Consider the following 21,538-nt stretch of genomic DNA (forward strand, 5'->3'; position numbering starts at 1 on the left):
ATGGTGGGGTGTGTGAGTGAGGGGGGGGGGGGCAGGCCAGTATTCCAGACAGCACAGGGTAGGGAACAGCCCAGGTGGGACACCAGTCCATCACAGGACACACATTTATGCAGTGTAGGCCATTCACTTGGACTGAAGCCTGAAACCCAAGCAACACAAAGGAAATACTCTGCATATACTGTGTGTGGGTCAGGATTTGAACACCTAGCCCTGCAGCTGTCAGCAACACTGCTCCCTGCCAAGCCTCCATCTTCCCCTACATACTGACAGTGCTGGGGAAGTCACTCACAAAAGTAATCCATCACAGACAGAGGTGGAAAGTTCAGGCCCAGAAAGTACAAATCCAGACCAGGGTTTTGTTTCAACCAACCCATTGAGTTTAATTAAAGAGTCACAGTCACAGAGTACTCAACCAGTTTTGTGCATCTGTACTGTCCACCTCTGTCTGTAATTGATTACTTTTGTGAGTAACTTCCCCAACACTGCAAACTGACATCATTTGTATTTTATTGGCATAAAGTGTCAGGTAGTTCAATGGGAACACTAGCATATCTATAAAACAAAATAAACTAGATGCTACCCCGTCACCCCCCCCCCCATAGCATCTAATCCCCACCACACCCCCATCTCTACCTCTCCTACACACTCTCCCCACCTCTCCAAAAAATCCTTATTAAAAGCCAAACTCTCAATCGAATCAGGTTCACTTGATCTGAAGCTGCCCTTCTCTTTGCTACCACTATGCGGCGCTGCTTCAGTTTTGCTGTGATTTGTCTCTATACAATAACAGAGACACAGTTTAGCTTATTTCTTTTCCTGTTAATGGCTTTATATGTATGTTATACTCTAACAGATTAAGCTGTTATCATGTACTCCGCATGATATTACAATACCGGATTGATATCAAGCAGGTGTATTTGAATGCCAGGACTGTAAATGCAAAGCATTATATTAGATCAAGATACTTTGCTTGTCACATACATAGCTATACAAGTACAACATGGAGTGAAAAGTGCCCTGAACACCCCTTAGACTGTGTAAATCAAAAATAGAATTAAGAGGAAGTCAGCAAGTTAGAAATCTTACAATTAGAAAACAAGTAAAAAAAAAGAATAAAATATACACATAATATAGAGAAATATAATTGTTCTAGTATAGAAAATATTTTTAAGGTTGAAACTGTATATGTGCATATGATTTAAAGTGCAGTGTGCCTTGTTTAAGTGACATAAGTGTAAATACTGTATATGCAAAGGTGGGTGGATATGTAACCTATAGATTGTTAAAAATAGCAGGTTGGTGACAGGTAGGAAGGGTTTAGTTTAACCTGATATTAATCAGGTTTAAAGGCAACTTTGTGCAACGATAGAGTGCAGTTGATGCTGCAGGTTTATATTTCGGTGGGTCACTAGTTCCGGTAGCAGCAGGGATGTAAAAGTGCTGCACTTTTCAATTTGTCATAAATGCCGATATTCTCTTCCTCCATAGGAAACTGGCAGATTTCAGAGGCTGATTTATGCAAAGATTCCACCTTCACCCCAGTAAAAAAGAAATCATTAGATTCAGACTGCAGCAGCTTCCCACTGTAATCCCTTTCACAGGTATGTAAATACGTCTTCTCCACATGCAAAAAAAAAAAAAAAGCTGTAGGATGAGTTTAAGAACTTGCCGCAGGCAGCATTCCCAGTTTATTCTGTGGGGGTGTGGCCCGGGCGCGGCCGGCGCTGCTCAGGAAACCTTCAAGCTACACGGGACTCATGGGACTGAGTGAAACTTCTTCGGTAACCCGAGCCGGGATCTGGAAGCTGCCAGCTGACAGCTCAAATAGCATTGTGTGGATTTCGCCTTCGAAGAAGCTGCACTGGCCACAGGCCTTGGCGGGACCTCGCCTTTGTTTTTCATTCATCCCCAGCTCCCCCCTGGTGGGCCGTCTGTGTGGTATTTCCCAAAAATGGCTTTTTTACCCAATATACTAATTGGCTCTCCAAATCCTCAAATTACGGTTCCCCCTGCTGAGCGATATCTGATCACAAAGCCTGACTCTAGCGATAAGAAGACATGCTTACCTTCCGAGAAATTAATCGCATTTTCTCTGGGATTATCAAACGCTTAAAATTTCTCATTTATTTGCCGTCTGTGGTACAGTTAATGTTGCAGCCATAATGATTTGAGCTGATCTGGGCTCATGCGACATATATGATAATTTCACATACATAAGGTAAGCATATTACCGTATTTTTACCCAGCTCTCTAAACCCCATTACCGCTGCCCACGCCTCAATTTGAAGAGCCATTTGAACTGAGAAATAACTGGAAACCCTTGCAGAACATCTCGCAGAGCATCACAGGCACCATTCCTGCAGCAAGTAGCAGATTAGTCTTGGTATACATTCCACCTCCACACCCCGACACTTACACACTGAGCCTAATGAGTCAGCATTTTTAGCAACTAGATAAACCCAAACTGGCATCTGGATTGACTGAGTCTTTGGCAGCCAAACACACGCAACTAACCAGATGATTAGTGAGAGCATTTTTGAGGAGGGGTGACACTGGAACCGCGTTCGAAAACAGCAAACATCTGCAGATTTAAGCGGCGTCAGGCTGAGCAAATAGAAATGAACAGCGGGAATATCTTTCTCTATGTTTGATTTATTTACCACCCAACAAGATACAAAGGTTTGTAGAACAGGGTTAGAATCCCAACATCTGGGAGGCCAGAATCACTCACTGTCCTGTCTGAATGAGAAGCAGAGACTGAAAAGGGTTTGGGGGGGGAGAGGCATTGTGGTGAGCACACAGTCCACGACCGGTGCCAGCTGCCAGTTCACACAGCTCAACTAAGGGTGGGGGCTCCAGAGGCAATGCGGAAAGGCAGCGGCAACCGTCTGAGACAGCCGGAGCCATTCATGATGCACGTCGGGAGCTCGCAGCCAGCGCTCTGCTGCGGGACGACAGGCTTCGGATTCTCAGCGGCGCTGAAGTGATCTCGATATGTGAACGACGCTGAAGGCAAATGACTCAATCTGACGTGGGCCATCAGAATGCATCGTTTTAATTACGCCAGGTGGCTGCTCCGCGGGGAGTTTAAAGGTCGGGGAGTGAAATGCCCAAAATGAACCTAAACCAAACTGCACAAAAGCTCAGGCTTTCTTTTGTGTGAAGTTTGACATTGTTGTTAAATAAACCATTTCCAGTACAGGGCTCTCCAAAAGAAAACAGCAATGTTTCAGGAAGTTTAGGAGGGTGACTTGGACCTTGGCTGCCTCCCCTTTGATTGACAGGCGGGTGTGTGGGAATCGGACGGCAGGGCAACAATGGGCGAGCGGGTGCCAGGCACGTCATCAAGGCAGTCTGGCTGTTTAGTCTGACTCACAGAGCCCTTTCTGAGCTCCTCTTTCCACTTAGGTTACGAGGCTGCATCCCATTTGCGTCCCACATGACCAATTTGTCCGACATAGTGACCAGACCTCTTCCTCACACTGCGGAGCTCACAGCCCAGCAGTTGGACTTACCCCCTTCCCCAGACTTCCTGACGCTACAGCGGACCAGCATTTGACCCCATGATTAGGTCCAGCCTCTTAATCACTATAAGCCAAACGCCAAATTGAAATAAAAACACCCCTGACAGATCCTCTAACTCGGGGTCTCCAGGCTGAGGACTGTGACACCCTGGGGTAGGTGGAGCTGTCACAAGTGGTCTGGAGAAATGCACCATAAATTGAGAAAATGTCAGTGTCATCATCTGGTTTATGCAATATTCATGTGGGAGAGAGAAAGATATTAAAAACCCTCCATGATCCTTGGCTCTTAGTTGCTAATGCGATCATGTATTACTGGTGGGAGGCAGGGGGGGGGGGGGGGGGGGTCCCAAGGTAAACTTTACAGCCCATGGTAAAAAAAGTGTTTGCCATCTAAAAGAGCGCAAATCTGATATGGTCTCCAGTTCATTATTCTGAATCGCTGCCTCTCCTACCACCCCCCCCTCGCCCCCACCACCATTAAACATACCTGCTCTATTGAGGTTGGCTTTTCTGCTGACACGTGACTCTCTCTGATTCTTGCCATTCATAAGTGACAACGATTTACACCGTGTATATTGCCACCTTTTTAACTCCCCCCCGTACCACTACGAACGACAGGATAAAGCGAGATTCTTTTAAACTGTTTACTTAAAAACAAAGTTACGTTGCCAAGTGCACAACTGAGAAGTTGTGCTGCTTCTACAGTCCCAACTGAACCGTGACATCATATCAATACAATCTCACTCCAAATGCAAATTTCTTAGCCTATTTATATATTTCTAATTTAGGTAAAAGTGGGCAAATACGAAAATTAAAAAATTTTATGACATTGTCATTAACAATTTTAGCAGTTTTATTTTGGCCCTTATACCGTGCTTTTATCAATGCGGGGGGAGGGGCTGGGCAGCCACATGACCTCAGACCCGCACAGATTTATTTTCTCCAAACTCTGAGCTTTTTGTTTCGTCTCCTCTGTTATCTTCTTCCATCCCCTCTTTCCCTTCCCCATTTCAGGCACCATTTCCTATAACTGACATATTGATGCAATACTGGATTGCCACATTCTCTGGCCAAGCACCTTGGGATGACTGTGTTGTGAAAGGCACTATATAAAAAGGAACCAACCTGAATAAATTCTATAACCATGGAAAGGCAAACAAAACTTCCTTCAGATGCAGTGTAGCTTTTAATACACCAGTTTGCCACACTTTTAAAACTGACATCCACACCGCTTTTACTTTCTATGACATTCTGGATAAACCCATGGCTTTAAAATATGAAGCACATATAGATGCTAGGCAGTCAGAACTGCTGTTCGCATAGATCAGGGGTAGCCAATCTTAAACCCAAAGGGCCGGTGTGTATGCAGGTTTTCACTCCAACTCCCTAATTAGGTCAGTAATTAGAGGACTGATTGGCTGAGGAGCCCTCACACCTGGGTTTGAACAGCTGACCTAAAGGTTATCCCAAAAACCTGCATGCACACCGGCCCTTTGCGGATAAGATTGGCCACCCCTAACATAGATATACACTGTATATAATCAGAGATGGACATTTCAGGTCCAGAAAGTAAAAATCCAGAACAAGATTTTTTTTCAACCATCCAAGAGTTACAGTGAGCCAAGATATTACTGAGATTTAAGCTCTATAATAAAAATTGCAACTATGAAATCAGGTACACAGCCAAGTCATTGTAGATGTTGGTCTGGATTTTTACTTCCTGGACCTGAAATGTCTACCTCTGTATATAATTATTAAAGCTGGGGGAAGGTAGTCAGCATTTTTTTAATATGATTTATGTTCTCTGAACTGGTACTGACAGCAATCTTTGTTACATCTGCGTTGGCACATTTACTGGCAGAACATTGCTTACTTTAAATAATTTCATAAAGACATGCTTTGACATCAGTAGTTTGACAAAAGCTACATTTGGCTTTGTTGGGACACATGACCCAATGCAAACATACCACAAACTGTTTCATTTTTCTCGCTGTGTACTGAGGCACGGAGTTTTAACTAAGCCAAAAATTTCTGCTGTAACCCAACCGAAATCCAGGCAGTCTAAACATTTTAAACCAAATCAAATTGATTAAAACTCATATAGTTGTATTATTCTTTTATCTAGATAAATACTAGACCTACAATAAAAATTCAGCTCATCAATCATCCAGACACTTACCCAATACAGGGTCACGGGGGGTCTGGAGCTGATGCCAAGCTACATGGGACAAGAGGCAGGAGAGCACCCCAGGCAGAGCGCCAACCCGTCGCAGAACACGCAGTCTAACACTCCGAGCAATTTAGAGGTAGCACTTCACCTAACTGCATGCCTTGCGATCGCAGGAAGAAAGCCATGCATCACGGGGACAACATGCAGATTCGACACACAGGGGGCAGGGCTGGAACCCTCAAACCTGGAGATACATGACAACGGTGCACCAACCTGCTGACCTCAGATCATATTAAATGCAGATTCCTGACATTATTAACATTCAATTTCCAAAAAGCTTATTTTTACCTCTGCTTGAATCAAATAAAAATGTGTTAATTTCTCAGTAATGTTGAAGAATTCTCCTGAGCATATCAGGTCACACCCTAAGAAGAAAAGCGTAACATCACTGCCTGTGGCCAGTATGTAGCACAAAGAAGGTCAGTGAGTTTCTCCTGCGACTGTGAGGGACTCTGCTAATACTGATGTAGAATTTTTACAGCACCATCGCACGTCAATCTCTCAAACACCGATAAATCAACATCGCCAATGACGTCGCATGACTATTCCGTTAAATTCCAAATTCTACTGCAAAGCCATTTCAATGAGACCCGTTATAAGCTATTATTCACTAAATGTTGCAGCGTTGTGACCCTGAAAACGCATAGATTTCACGTGATAGCACCTCCTGAAGTATTTTTGTATGTTTGTTTTTTAAAAAAAAAAATTAAAAACACAGTAAAATAACTGTGGTCTAAATTTTTCTATAAGCAACTAATAAGAAAAAAACTTTCAGACTAACTGGAGATCAGAACTGACAACTCAGTTACCTTATTTTGAGTTGCCCTGTGATACAAACCCACCCAATCTATTTTTTAAGATAACCTGAAATGTCTACTGTATGTTAAGAGAAACAGAAGAGAAAATCAAATCAAAAGAGAAAGACAAATATCATAACAAATAAGTCTTCACTGGCAGGGCTGCCCATGTGCTGTGAAATCACTGCAGAGGAATCGGAATGCAGCTCTCATACTACACCTCTCCTCACACCTTGGTGCTTCGCTTCAGAGCTTTAAGGAATGACACCAACCAGGATCAAGTCATTTATCAGGAGCCATATTTCATCTTGCCAGTTATGATCAGCAATTGGATGCTGTCTTCTCATTCTACGGCATGAAAGTACAGTGTTTCCCTTACCATTGTATTAGGGGGGCACCCCGCCCCCCCAACGGCACCTCCCGGCCCCCCCTTGAAGGTCAAGTTAATTTTATTTAATTTTGTGTTCTATATAGTGCCAGATCACAACAGAAGTGATTTAAGGTCACCTTTCCTATAGAACAGATCTATACATTGTCCTTTTATTAAACAAACTTAATAGCCGTATGTTTTTTATCTTATTTACACATCAGCTTGCCATTTTTGTCTGTACACGGTCACGCATTTACCTCTGCTCTCTGTATCGCGCATGGCGGAGTTCTGCCTGATGCACGTGCGCAGACACATGCACGCACACGCAGGTGAGCACACTCACACCAGCGGACCGAGAGCGCACGTCGAAAAATATGTTGCGTCAACCATGTAAAAAGCAGACAAAAATATCTCTGCGGTTTTTTTGACTGCTGTCATTAAAAGAAACACATAAACACCATGAATCCTGTCAGTGTCCATCTGCCCCCACCCCCCCCCCCCCACCCCCGGCCCCCCACCAAAAAGCTGTAAACCTAGGGGAAAGACTGAAATAAGTCTCATCATAGATGTATTTCATGCATGGTTCCTCCATAGTGGAACAACCCACCCTATCACGTCCAATTTTCAAGAGCGTTATTCAAGAAAAATAGGACCCATCTGCTCTAGGAACACTTCAGCTAACCTCACCCTAACACTGACTCTCACCAACTCACAGTTTGCTATGACTGTTCCGTCAATAAGATTTCACTTGGCCCTACTGCATGCTCTGTTGTATTTCACACTTAGATTTAGATCCGACTAGATTCTTTTGGCGTTACTTCCTTATATGGCTGCAGTGTTTTGTATAGCTATTGTTCATGTAATGCAGCTGTCACTGAGCACTCATTGGAAAATCTAGCTATCTACACTTATATCTGCTTGGCTCTTTGACAGCTCCTTGCCATTGCTTCAGAGAAAAGCATCTTCTAAATAAATAAATGTAAAGTGAAGTATCACATCATTTTATACTAATCTTGCACCTTAGCTATGGAAGGGTCTGACAAGCAGGAACCCAGTGAGCCAAGATATTACTGAGACTTAAGCTCTAGAATTAAAACACTGCAACTATGAAATCAGTACACAGCCAAGTCATTGTAGATGTTGGATGTTTTTTCAGCAGAAATTCTGATTGTATTGATTCCTGGTCTATGAGGTATCATTGTGGTTGGTGCTTCCTGCCAAAATTCTTCTGTCCCTGCTGGAACCATAAACGTCGTTAATTCTGCACGTCACCAGCTCAGCTGCAGGAGGACCAATAAGCGCGGCGATGGCTTGACAGATGTTGGACGATCTTTCGCTGAGCAGTGGGACTATGAACCAGTGATCTGTGACTGATGTGAGCGCCATGCATGTGGGATCTCCGTAATATTCTCGGCCATGCTTGGAAGACAAAACACGGGATCTTTCCAATGAGTATTACTCATACATCCTAGCAAAACAGTTCAGACATTCTCCCCTCGATGACTTCGCAAACATATCACTAGGTGTCTACTGCTTTCTCAACACCTACAGGACAAACTTGGAGATGCAAAGCATAACGACTAAAGAAAATTGTTTTGGCTGATTTCACGTGTAAATCTGCATCGTGATCACGTTTACAAGTAAATATGGTTTTTCTGTGTTGCGGACAACAAATCAAAAACCCACGATGTGATAAAAAATTTGGTATTTTGACATTGTGGGACCAATTTTATTAAAAAAAAAATTGTTACTGTAATCAAAACACTAAATATGCCAGACTTGTTTTTTGTGTTCTTACTTATGGTTAAGGTTAGGGTTGGGTAGGGGTTAAGGAAGTCATTTTGGGATTAGGGTTTGTCCTAGGGAAATTAATGGAGAGTCCCCACAAAGATATGAATACAAACATGTGTGTGTGTGTGTGTATGTGTGTGTGTGTGTGTGTGTGTGTATGTGTGTGTGTGTGTGTGTGTGTGTGTGTGTGTGTGTGTGTGTGTGTGCGTATATCTACAGCCAGGGACAAGGTTAAGTGGTGGAAAATTAGCATGATTCCAAGAGCCCGATAGTGACATAATTGGATTGGTCTGGGCTGGAGGCCCAATATGATATGCCTTAATGGGCTCCAAAATTTCTAGTGGCGCCCCAGTCTACAGTGCCCTCCCTCAAAGGATCTGCCACAAAGCCATCCCCGTCCCAATGCTGTGACCTCGGGAAACACGAGTCGGGGCGGAAGAGGAGGGAGGCAGGCTGCTGTCGCCGGCGGCCGCGCGGGCGGTCAATGGGGGCACCGGGACCCCGGGTTCCCATTTCACTGGGCTAACCGTAGCACAGCTGCATGGCAAAGTCACCGACACCTGCTGTGCTTCGCAGACAAGGGGGCTGCTGTGACTGTGAAACAGCCCCTACACACGGTGGGGGGGGGTCCAGTGGGGGATTATGGGTGACCGCAGAGCTTTGATAGACCACACTCGGCCGTCGACTCCATTTGCAGACCGGACCCCTGCTCTGGCCCTGACTGAAGTCCCTCCAAATGTACCGCCAGCCCCAGAGCGTGCTGCTTCCTTACACACGTGTGCCCCCCCCCCAGCCCCCCCCCACCCCATTACCCTGCTCAGACAGACAACTGCTGGTGCTGTTCTCAACAACAACTGATTTTCATTATCCACACAGTCACCAGAACTTCTCTAACATGCCATTCGGTTTGGCACCTTGCTGTAAATGTCTTGGTTGTGCAAACTTCATTTCCATCCCAATTGTATATTTTGCTGTAAGTGCAGGAAAAATCCCACCTGATATCACAATTTATTTATATCGAGAAAAAAAAACATATATTCCTGTTAGGTACCGCCGGATTGGTGAATTCCACACTCTGGGAATGTGATTTGTAAGTATCATGCTGAATACGCACACTTTGCATCTCTAATGAGAAGCGGGGAAGTGCAGAGAGCCTCAATGCCGTCTGCTATCCTCACTGCGGTTCTGTAAATTGTATTCGCTCACTGGGGCCCAGCAGGACCAGCGTCATTCAGACCTCCGGATTCCGCCTCCGGAGCACGGCTCCTTTCATCACCTTGCGGTTCGGGTCGCTTTAGGAAATGGGCTTAACCTATTCTGCTGTTCCGTTCAGACAGGTTCGGTCATTATTTGGGGGGGGGGGGGGGAGAGACTACCAACAACTACATAACCATGAGAGAACCTGCTGCCTTAAAGAGACACACACACACGTACAGCTGGTGTCACAATGGCCCAGGTTTGTCTGCTTTCGAGATCAAGTCCCCCGTAAAAGGTTAATGCCGGGGCTGTGATTGCAGTTGCAGGTCGGCCGCCTCGTTTGCCAGTTTCCTGCTCGGACCAATCAAAACAATCCTCCGCTTCCTCTGCTCATTTGCATGCATACCCAGCAGAGAATGTCGAGGGGCAGACTCTGGAAATGTTATTAACGAAATGGCAGGGCTTGTGCTTTGAGCCGGTTTATTCAAACAGAAAGGGGGCGGCTGAATGGCGGATGGCTGGCCGGTGAGAGAGGGGGAGCCACAATCCTATCAGCACCCCAAGAAAATCTCCTCGCATGGCTTTCTCAGCCGGGGCCCGGGGCCCGGTGCCCAGCGGAAGTGGCCGTCCCCCCAAGTGGAGTCACAGGGTTCTGCCCCACTGCCCAGAACCAGACTGCCTCCGTGCCTCCTTCCCCGGGGAGTTTCGCTTCTGTTTACTTACCAGAACAGCGACCCGAAATAAAAAAGTCTGTGCTAATTTGCTCTTAAAACAAAACCTCTACAGCATACAGGAAGAAAAGGAACAAATCCCACTCACTCTTCCGGCTGATATATGCCAACTTGGAGAACATAATCTGATGAAATGAATCCCCCAGTTCCCCCATTTTTCAATTCAACTGACTGAATTTATATCTGTATAGTACCTTTCCTAACATGTTTGGCCCAAAGCACTTAACACAGAGCCCAAAAGTACTGGCATTTGCTGATGTACTACAGTTTAGGGTAACAGCAATCTAAATGGACAGCGAATACACAAATATTTGTACCTTTGCTTGTCACTGGGGCTGTACCTTCAAGTCTGTCAATTGTACCCTAGCTGTAGGTAATAGAGTATGAGGAAGATTTCTGTACCATTGAATGTTGTTTGTACCTTTGGGATGTTCCTCAGAGTCCATTTCTGTATCTTAAAAAGTACAAATAAAAGAGTACAGCCCCTGTGACAAGCAAAGCTATACATTTTTACCCTTTTTTCAGAGAGTGTAAGAGCCAGAAGACAATGGAGGAGAGGTAACAAAACTCCAGGGTTTTATGTGAAACCTCTGGGGACCCAAAGCCAAAAGGCTGCCCAACCCTTCTTAGGTATGTGAGCCATAAACAGGCCAGAAGGTTCACATGGGGCCATCATCTGTCTTCACCCTGTCTGTGTATCATCACCATCTACAGGTCAACTCTCTCTTCAGCCTTCTGCAGACCAGTCTGCATACCCCTACAAATAGATAGTTTGTATATCGAGTTCTTTGTACTATTAGAGCCATTCGTAATTTTGGTATTGTAATGTTTGTAATATATTAGGATATTGTTGGTATATTGTTTATATGATATCTCATATATAATGTATATATTATATAGTATATGTCCATCCATCAATCCATTTTCCAAAACGCTTATCCTACTGGGTCGCGGGGGGACAGTATATGTATAATACATCATATATATAGCATATATAATATATATTATTTGTATTATTTGTATTAATTGATATTAGTATTTTAACTTGTTAATTATTTTCTTACTATCCAGGAGTAACTGTAACCACATAATTCCCTCAGGGGTCAATAAAGTATTCTGAATCTGAATCTGAATCTGGCCAGTAGCCCTGCCTGTGCTCTGTTACCTTCATGGCATAAACTTAGTCAATGTCTGCCCTGTGGGCAACCAGCAATAACAAAAGGCTCACAGGTTAACAGCAAAAGCAGAAACGAGCAGCAGTGCATACAGTACAACAGCACGTACAACAGCACGTACAACAGCACGTACAACAGCGTGCACCGCAGCGCATACAACAGCGCGTACAGTAGCGCACGTGGCTTTATTTACAGTAAGTTAAGCCAAAGTAGTCGGTCTTCAGTCTGTACTTAAATACAGAGAGCAAGGGGGCATCTCATACATACGTTGGCAGACTGTTCCACAGACCAGGAGCCCTGTAGCCAAAGGCTCAGTCACCAGCTCTCATTTTATTTATGAGAGGAAGTGCAGGAAGGTCTGCATTCTCTGCTCTCAGTGAACATTCCGGATTAGTACACATTGATCAGTTCTGTTCGGTAAGCGGGGGCCTGACCCTTTAGTGCAGGGTCAGGAACCAGAACACTGATATTGTTTGTCCTGTATTTAACTGGATGTCCGTGACAGACATCGGAATTGATGCATTGTGGTCATATTTACTCCTATTAGATACGATTTTTGAATGCAATATTGAGAACACAATCAGTGTGTGATTAATCAATGAGCTTAAGGTTAGAAAAAAACTATGTTTCTAGGCTGTAAGAAGCATGTTTTGCATAGACTGAGAGCAAGTATGAGAATTAAATGACAAATGAGTATTAAAAATTGGACCAAGGTTACAGACTGCAAGCTGTCAAAGTTACGTGCTGATGACAAGGCGATACAGTGGCCCACTATGACCTGAAGGTGGCGACAGTGGGGCTGGGAGGGGATTTCTGTGTGCAGCTGGCCAGTAAGACAGGTGGCCTCTCTGCAAAACCTCCACGTGAATCCATGTTATAAACACTTATCACCATGCTTCCACATCTCACACGCGTCCTTATGTCGAATCTCGTCACAGGGACGGAGTCATAATAGGGTCCCTGGTGCCCCCACTTATCCCAGGCTCACGCTCACCCTGCGTCACAGGACGCCTCCGGGCAGGAACAATCTGGAATGTAAGGTACCCTTAATCCCGGGGCCTCTGTGGATGTAAAGCACTGTGCGTCTGTCATGTTCGATAGAGAAGTTTCACCGTACTGGCCTCCCACAGACAGCAGCACGCCTGTCACATACTTACTGCTTCCAGTCTAGAGAAAAATACAATTTCAAAAAAAGAATAATAGGATACATAAATATACTGGGCATATCGTGTGATATCATGGGACTCCTTCTCTCTGACAGAGTATTTATTACAACCCGGTTTTGCATAGTTACTATTCAAAAAAAGAACAAAGAAATGTATCCACCCACAACAAAGAGTCTGCAAAAAAAAAACCCAGGGAGCTATCAGGCTCCCCCAACCATTTAAAGACCTATTAGCATTTAAAGCCTTGAATCAAGCCTGTTTTATAATGGACTGTTGTAATAGAAGAGCATAAGTACATTTCATTTCTATGAGGATCTTTGGGAATGAGAAGTGTGACTGTAACGGGAATGAGACTGAATTTCTGAGTGAGAAAGGAAGATGGTTCTTATTTTGGGGTGTGACATCGATGTGAGTGGAGACTCCCAATTCTCTGCATGCTACTCATACATGGTACTGGGTCAGGTGGTCTTCATCCAAACGAACATGACATACAAAACGACAGGCTACCAGACATTAAAACATCCAGTCCTTTTTCTGATGCCAGCTGAACCCTGCCAATTTAGTGGGCACCTTCCATGAGTCTGAGCCGACATCTGCCACACTATGCTGGCACGCGTCTGGCCCGTATAATCTAGCGTGACTCCAGGGTGTTTCCCCGGTTACATGTTAGCACGCCAGTCCCCCAGGGTGCGGCCTTCTCGGGCAGAGCACCCTCATAGAACAATATGTAACAGGGTGGAGCACCGGACCATCTACTGTAACTGGAATCTCTTCAGCCACTGACCAGGTTTAGTTAACACACATGACGGAAAAAAACAAAAAAGTTAAGACACATGATATTTAATTAGGTAACTTTATATCTGGGCTGCAAATGTTGATGTTACGAAATGAGTCATGGGATTATTGCTACTGAACATTAGTGTCACACTTTGTTGTTGTTTTTTGTTTAGTTTTTTTTTGTTCACTGTTGGATGTGGTGACAGAGGCAGATCGTCCTACAGGGGACCATTTTTTCCCCAGCAATCTCTGGCAGAGGTATAAAGAGAGAGAGACGGCCTAGTGCTTGGCTTGATTGGTGATTCAGGCCTAATATTTTATAACTTCCTTTTGATGTGGGAAACAAAGTAAGGATTCCCTCGTCTAGCGTTACACTCTCATGGAGAAGCTCTTAAGGCAAATCAGAGCAAAGGCAGTGGGTGTGTGAGCAGTCTGGTCACACCATGCAGGTTTCAGAATCCCCTGTAACAGTAAACCAGAAGCCGCATGTTTTTTGTGTATTCGTAATATTTCTATACTAGTAACATTTTGTGGATGAAGCAGAAAAAGGTATTGATTCTAATGAAATATATGAATAAATCAAGAGCCCCAATAACTTCCTGAGATCCAGCAATTTATTTTTGCCCTATAGAGGACATTGTGATTTTGCTCATATCTCTCATACTATACATACCACGCTGTTAAATCCTGTTCCTTAAAGAGAAGAATTAAGGATTTACAATGACATCACTTGTGTTGTGCTGCATGTTACCATCCCAACACTCAATTTAAATGAAAGAAAAACTTTTCCCTGCTTCTCCGAAAGATAAAACTAGGAAGAAGACTGCAGGTTTGTTAATAAAGTATCTGACACAGATGCTATTATATATTGTATTGGCCCAGTGTAATTAACAGAATCGGCGTCATTTGAGCAATACGATGGCATATTAGCAGTGAGTCAGTCCATTTCCTTGAAATCCCAGGCAAACAGGCTGCTGACTTACTGGCAGTGATAACTTACTGAATGGCGTTTGTTGCAGTGTTGGAAGGGAGTGGCTGGCATACATGCAGTAAATTGGTTAAATTTGCAGACGACACCAAGGTGGGTGGTGCAGCAGATACTGATCTAGCAGCGGAGAGGCTACAACGGGATCTGGATTTAATCATTAACTGGACTGATACCTGGGAGATGAAATTTATCATAGATAAATGTAAGGTAATCCATGCAGGGAGCAGAAATATAAAGTACAAATATTTTATGGGTTCCACTGAAATAAAGGTAGCTGATTATGAGAAAGACCTCGGTGTGTATGTTGATGCTTCCATGTCCCACTCTTGCCAGTGTGGGGAAGCAATAAAAATGGCCAATAGAATGTAGGGTTACATCTCTAGGTGTGTGGAGTTTAAGACAAGGGAAGTGATGCTACGATTATATAATTCCTTGGTAAGACCCCACCTAGAATATTGTGTACAGGTTTGGTCACCATACCTTAAGGAGGACATTGCTGCCTTGGAAAAGGTGCAACGTAGGGCTACGAGAATGATTCCTGGTCTTAGGGGAATGTCGTATGAGGAGAGGTTAGCTGAGTGGAATCTGTTTAGCCTCGAGCAAAGGAGACTAAGTGAGGGCATGATCCAGGTATATAAGATTCTAACAGGTCAGGATGCTGTTCAGCCAAATGGCTATTTCCATAGTAGTTTAAATACTAGAACTCGTGGCCATATGTGGAAATTAGCGGGAGAACATTTTAAAATGAATCTGAGGAAGCACTTCTTTACACAGCGTGTAGTTAGAGTATGGAATAGTCTTCCTGCTAGTGTAGCGCAAGCTAAAACCCTGGGTTCCTTTAAATCAGAGCTAGATAAGATTTTAACAACCCTGAGCTATTAGTTAAGTTCTCCCTAAACGAGCTTGATGGGCTAAATGGCCTCCGCTCGTTTGTAAATTTCTTATGTTCTTATGTTTTTATCTCCTTAACAGGGTCACAAGGTATGCCAGTGACCACCAGAAGAAGATTTGAGGAAATCCACTCCTCTGTTAGTTATACCATCTCCACTACATCTGAAATCCCCAACTGGCTCTTTGGACAACATCTGCAAATATCCAGCCAACGGGGGAAGCCGTTGTGGGGGCGGTGGTGGCAGCACGAATGTGCTTGGCCCCCCATGGTACCAGACATGGCAGACCAGGCCAACTCAAACCTTCTAGGGTCTCAACACCATCCAAAAACCCTCTCATAGAACACCTTGCCTTCATCTTCTGCCCAGCAAAATCAATCAGAGCGTGGCTCTGGATCAGCCCCTAGGGGAGCCAGAGAGCACATTATCTTTAGTGAGTGCTCCTATATCTTCACTTACAGCTGCACCTGGGAAGAGATACAAGACAGTCCCTCTGGGCAGGGCGCACACTGGGGAGAGATCTCTGTGCCTTTAATAGATACACTGCTTTTGACTAAAGCAATTCCATTCTAAATCTACTCAAATGTACTGTGATATCCTTACTAATGCACAAATCTACTCTGAAGTTCTCGCACATGCTCAGTAGGCAATGAGGGAACAGCACCAAAGCGCATGGTTTTTCAGAACAAGGACCACAAGGAAATGCTGAAACATCTGCAACAGTCTCGCTTATTTTTATCCGTCGGTTCTGTGCAAGCCGTGTCCATCGCAAACCCTTTAATTATAATGAGAAATAATGTTTTACTGCTACCATCTGGGGCTGCTCGCCACTCCCAGAAACAATCAGGGGTATCTCACAATAACACAGCCACAGTCTCCCAGTTCCGAAAATGCCACCGCGACTGACACCTCCACTGAATGGCCTGCTTTCCAGCATGTTCCATCGGAAAATCCAAGGGCCCCAGTTTGAGGGTTAACGCTTTCCATACCACAGATGGAACCTGCTGGAGGCAGAGCTCCCCCCCCCCATCAGTGAAAACTTGCCTAAGAAGTAGGTGTAATGCCCAAAAAACAGGGAGATCCAACTTGTGTCCCATCAACAGTATACTAATGTGCAAACAGCTAAAGAAGTAAAAAGATGTAAGAGAAACACGAGCAAAATATGGTCTTGAGCATCAGTTCACCCGATTCCTTCGTCAAGTGACCCAAGTTCCTGTCCACTCAGACAGCAGACTAGGGTGAAACAACTTTTTTTTTAGTCAGTGTTCAGAGCTCCAGCCCTTAAGCCTTCAAGTGTCACATGACGGCGGTAGAGAGACAATGAGAGCAGAGGCAGCCCCCACTCCAAAAAAGGCTGCCTTTCTCTGTCCCGTCGCTGCCTGAGGACACTGGCAAGGAGACGACCTCGGAGAGACCGTTCCATCCGCTGCCCGAGCCGTCACGCTCGTTCTCAAACCTCCATGTGCTCCCTCCTTTCAAATCTCACATATACGTCAAGTCCGCCTCTTTTCTAACACTCTCGGTTTTATTCAGTTAAAACATTTTAGTACCCTCAGCAAGACGACTTTCATCAAACAGCCATGCCTTTCAAGTAAGCGGCCATTCACCCTCTGTATTTTGGGTCATTTTTAAATAGGTTTTTCTTATAGTCTTTGCGGTTTAGTGAACAGTGTTTACTATAGATTTTTTTACTATTTTGTCTCGCTACAGCCTGTGGGGGGCATCAGTGTGACGGACTGGAGGATGAATAGTTTTGTTTAGCTCTTTCACTGAGATTTTTTTCCCTTGGTGTTTAGACATGGGAGAAATTCGGAAGAAGCAAGTGACAGACCATTAACACCACATATCATATCAATGTATAGAGTTCGAGATATGCATTTCACGACGAATCACTGCTGCTCTTTGAAGACAACATGGTACTAAAGTTTCCGTTTACACCTTAACTAATGCAGCTACATTTTCATTGGAGTGAATTTCAGCTCAGTTGGTAAAAGTTGGAGAAAGAGTGTCTCATATCAGGCATGAATCCAGTCAAATATCATAACACAGGATACTGTAATGGTAACACATGCTTTTTATGATACACTGTAAAATTTACGGCAAGTGGGAAACGATATTTTTAAACATAACACAATATTAAATTACGTAAAAATATTTCAAAATAGATTTTGTTAAACAACGGTACGTCTGACGCTTTTTATCGTGCATGTAACAACGTTTAGAACGTTTTTCTAATAATAATTTTTACCGTTAAATACCTCTTTTGTTTCTAATTGTTTTTATTGTCTCTTTTTTTCGTTTGCAATTGTTGCTTTTGTCGTCGAACAAAAAAGGCAAAAACAGTTAACTTAATTATACAGTTCGGCAAAAGTTACAGGAATTTGCATGTTAATTGTTGCTTATTTGCTTTCATCGCATTGCATCGGTTTGATCAAAAAAAGCAAATACCAAACGTACAGAGAAAATAATTATGAAGACTTACCTAGTTCATGCAAGGGTCTGAATCCTCTTCAGGCTCATGGATCCACTGACTACGGTACTTTTAGCAATTTGAAGTTCATCCACAAATGATCATGGGGGGGGAAAAGTTTTCCCGTGGGATCTCACACCTGTGATATTCTTACTAATGCGAAATTGACACGCATCCGCCAACAAAAGAGGAAAACACGTTCGAGTCTAAGATATGTTGATGCCACTTAGTCAAGTTGCGTTGAGTTTTGCGTCTCACACATCCCAACAAGTGAAGGATGGTGAAGAGCAATTTGCCCCAACACAAGAACCCACGAGCGACTCTCGCTGTGACCTCATCGAGTTCTCAGCCAATCAAAGCGGGAATCACGTTAACTGGGGGAAAAAGCAACACAAATAAACATCGATTTTTAAAATGTATTAGAAACATGTTTATCATAGTAAATGATTCATTTGTTTTGATACATTTTGATTTTGATAATAGCGAATTGTGGATAATAAATCTTAACCGGTCTTACAACTAAACAAACATAAAATAGAATAAAGCTATCATTGTTCTAAAAATTATATTACGAATATAAAATATGCTACTTTTGATTATACGAATCGATTTAACAAATAATTCAGTGACGTTGAGTGTGAATGCGCTTAAATCCAGTTAGGAAAAACATCTCTTTCAGAAATTCGAGGACAAAAAGTTTCATGCGTAAGTAATTTGTGGATTTTAGCGCCATCTAGTTTTCAAATTTCCTTAGGATCCCAGAGAGTTTTCAAACGCGCCGCCTTTTCACAGCCATTAGCGTTAAAAATTATCTAGTGCAGGGGTGTCAAACTCCAGTCCTGGGGGGTCGGACTGTGTAGCTTAGTTCTTGCCCTGTTCCACCACAAATGATTCAGCTCAAGAGCTGTGTGGTAATTAGCACAAGGAAGTGAATCAGGTGTGTTAAATGAGGGGAAACCCAAAAATGTGCAGGGCTCTGGCCCCCCAGTACTGGAGTTTGACACCCCTGATCTAGCGGGAGTGAAGGAAAATTGCATGAAACAAATTAACTTACTTTTTAACAATACAAAAGTGCAGAAAAACACATGAAAAGCAACTTATCAAAATTAAAATGATGTATTAAATGTACTACAAAAACATTACAGTTACAAATTGCATTTGTGATCAAATTATCTGGATGTCTATATAAAGGACTCCTAAAATATGAACTGACCTCATCACAGTCTTATTCAACAAACCACAAGTATTACATATCTTCGTTAAACAATCAAGGTCATTGATGGAAAAAGTAATGACCTACAGAACAGAAGTCAGTTGTTCCTTTCAATTCCATTCAGTTTGGCCAGCCCTGCCTTATTAAAAATGAAAATAATAATAAAACAAACAAAGGCTCCGACCCCCCCACAACCCTGAATAGGATAAGCGGTTACAGGAAATGGATGGATGGATGGATGGATGGATGGATGGATGAAACAAGCACAATTTTAGTTAGCTGTTCTTCCCAAAAAAAATATGTGAATAATGACAAGAACTTTAGTCCACAGTCTGGCAGATTCACAAATGGAAGAATGAAAGCATAGTTGCTATTCTCCTTATGAATGGAATTCTGTGCAAAGGCCCACTGTAGAACAATTTAATTTGTTTGAGGAGGGTAAAACACTGCATACCAACACCAAAACCTCATCCCAGCTGTGGGGCATGGTGGAGGGTGTATAATGTTGTGGGGGGGCTCCTTCACTGCCTCAGGGCCTGGATGACTTGCAACCATTCAGGGCCCAATGGATTCCAAGATGTATCAGAAATTTCTACTGTAGAATGGAGGGACAACTAAAACACAAAAGAAGCTGGTGTCATACAGCATGACAGTGATCCGAAACACAGGCGTAAGTCAACAACAAAGTAGCTCAGACAGAAGAAATTCTGATTCCAGTGATCAGAGCCAGAATTCTGACCTCAGTGAATGCTGTGGTGTGATCAGAAAGGCTATTCAAGCAAGACATCCGAAAAACACATATGATCTGAATCAGTTTTGGTTGAAGTTACTGACTAGAAGCTCCACCTAGTTACTAAATATCAGGGATTACATACTTACTACATCAATGACCTTGACTGTTTAAACCATTTGGAAATGTATTGTTTGTTACTTAAGACTGTCTTTACAAATAAATAAATAGATAAATAAATCAACAAACATTCTATTATGACAATACTTACTTGAAACTACACTGAACAAAAATATAAACGCAACACTTTTGTTTTTGCTCCCATTTTTCATGAGATGGACTTAAAGATCTACAATTCATTCCAGATACACAATATTACCATTTCTCTCAAACATTTCTCACAAATCAGTCTAAATGTGTGATAGTGAGCACTTCTGCTTTGCTGAGATAATCCATCCCACCTCACAGGTGTGCCACATCAAGATGCTGATCTGACATCATGGGTAGTGCACAGGTGTACCTTATACTGCCCACAATAAAAGGCTACCCTGGAATGTGCAGTTTTGTCTCACAGCAAAATGCCACAGATGCCACAAGCATTGAGGGAGCGTGCAATTGGCATGCTGACAGCAGGAATGTCAACCAGATCTGTTGCTCGTGCATTGAATGTTCATTTCTCAACCATAAGCCGTCTCCAAAGGCGTTTCAGAGAATATGGCAGTACATCCAACCGGCCTCACAACCGCAGACCACGTGTAACCACACCAGCCCAGGACCTCCACATCCAGCAGGTTCACCTCCAAGATCGTCTGAGACCAGCCACTCAGACAGATAATGCACGGCCCCATGTTGCAAGGATCTGTACACAGTTCTTGGAAGCTGAAAATGTCCCAGTTCTTGCATGGCCAGCATACTCACCGGACATGTCACCCGTTGAGCATGTTTGGGATGTGCTTGACCGGCGTATACGACAGCGTGTACCAGTTCCCACTAATATCCAACAACTTCGCACAGCCATTGAAGAGGAGTGGACCAACATTCCACAGGCCACAATTGACAATCTGATAAACTCTATGCGAAGAAGATGTGTTGCATTGCATGAGGCAAATGGTGGTCACACCAGATACTGACCGGTTCTGAGTCCCCAGACCCCCAATAAAGCAAAAAACTGCACATTCCAGGGTGGCCTTTTATTGTGGGCAGTATAAGGTACACCTGTGCACTACCCATGATGTCAGATCAGCATCTTGATGTGGCACACCTGTGAGGTGGGATGGATTATCTCAGCAAAGCAGAAGTGCTCACTATCACACATTTAGACTGATTTGTGAGAAATGTTTGAGAGAAATGGTAATATTGTGTATCTGGAATGAATTGTAGGTCTTTAAGTCCATCTCATGAAAAATGGGAGCAGAAACAAGAGTGTTGCGTTTATATTTTTGTTCAGTATATATTAAATGTTTATGTAACTGTAATTTTAGTAATACAT

At 43.4% G+C, this 21,538-nt stretch overlaps 1 protein-coding gene across 1 annotated transcript in view; it reads right to left on the reverse strand.

Moving 5' to 3' along the window:
- megf10 (multiple EGF-like-domains 10) overlaps positions 1–18,411 on the reverse strand; it is a 60,878-nt gene extending 42,467 nt beyond the window's left edge. The window contains exon 1 of the mRNA XM_049019704.1: positions 18,119–18,411. The gene's annotated coding sequence lies outside the window, so the exon portion shown is untranslated. The remainder of the gene's footprint in view (positions 1–18,118) is intronic.
- Between the last annotated feature and the right edge of the window lie 3,127 nt (positions 18,412–21,538).

This window comes from Brienomyrus brachyistius, chromosome 7 (genome assembly GCF_023856365.1).
Source record: "Brienomyrus brachyistius isolate T26 chromosome 7, BBRACH_0.4, whole genome shotgun sequence".
Lineage (NCBI taxonomy): Eukaryota > Metazoa > Chordata > Actinopteri > Osteoglossiformes > Mormyridae > Brienomyrus > Brienomyrus brachyistius.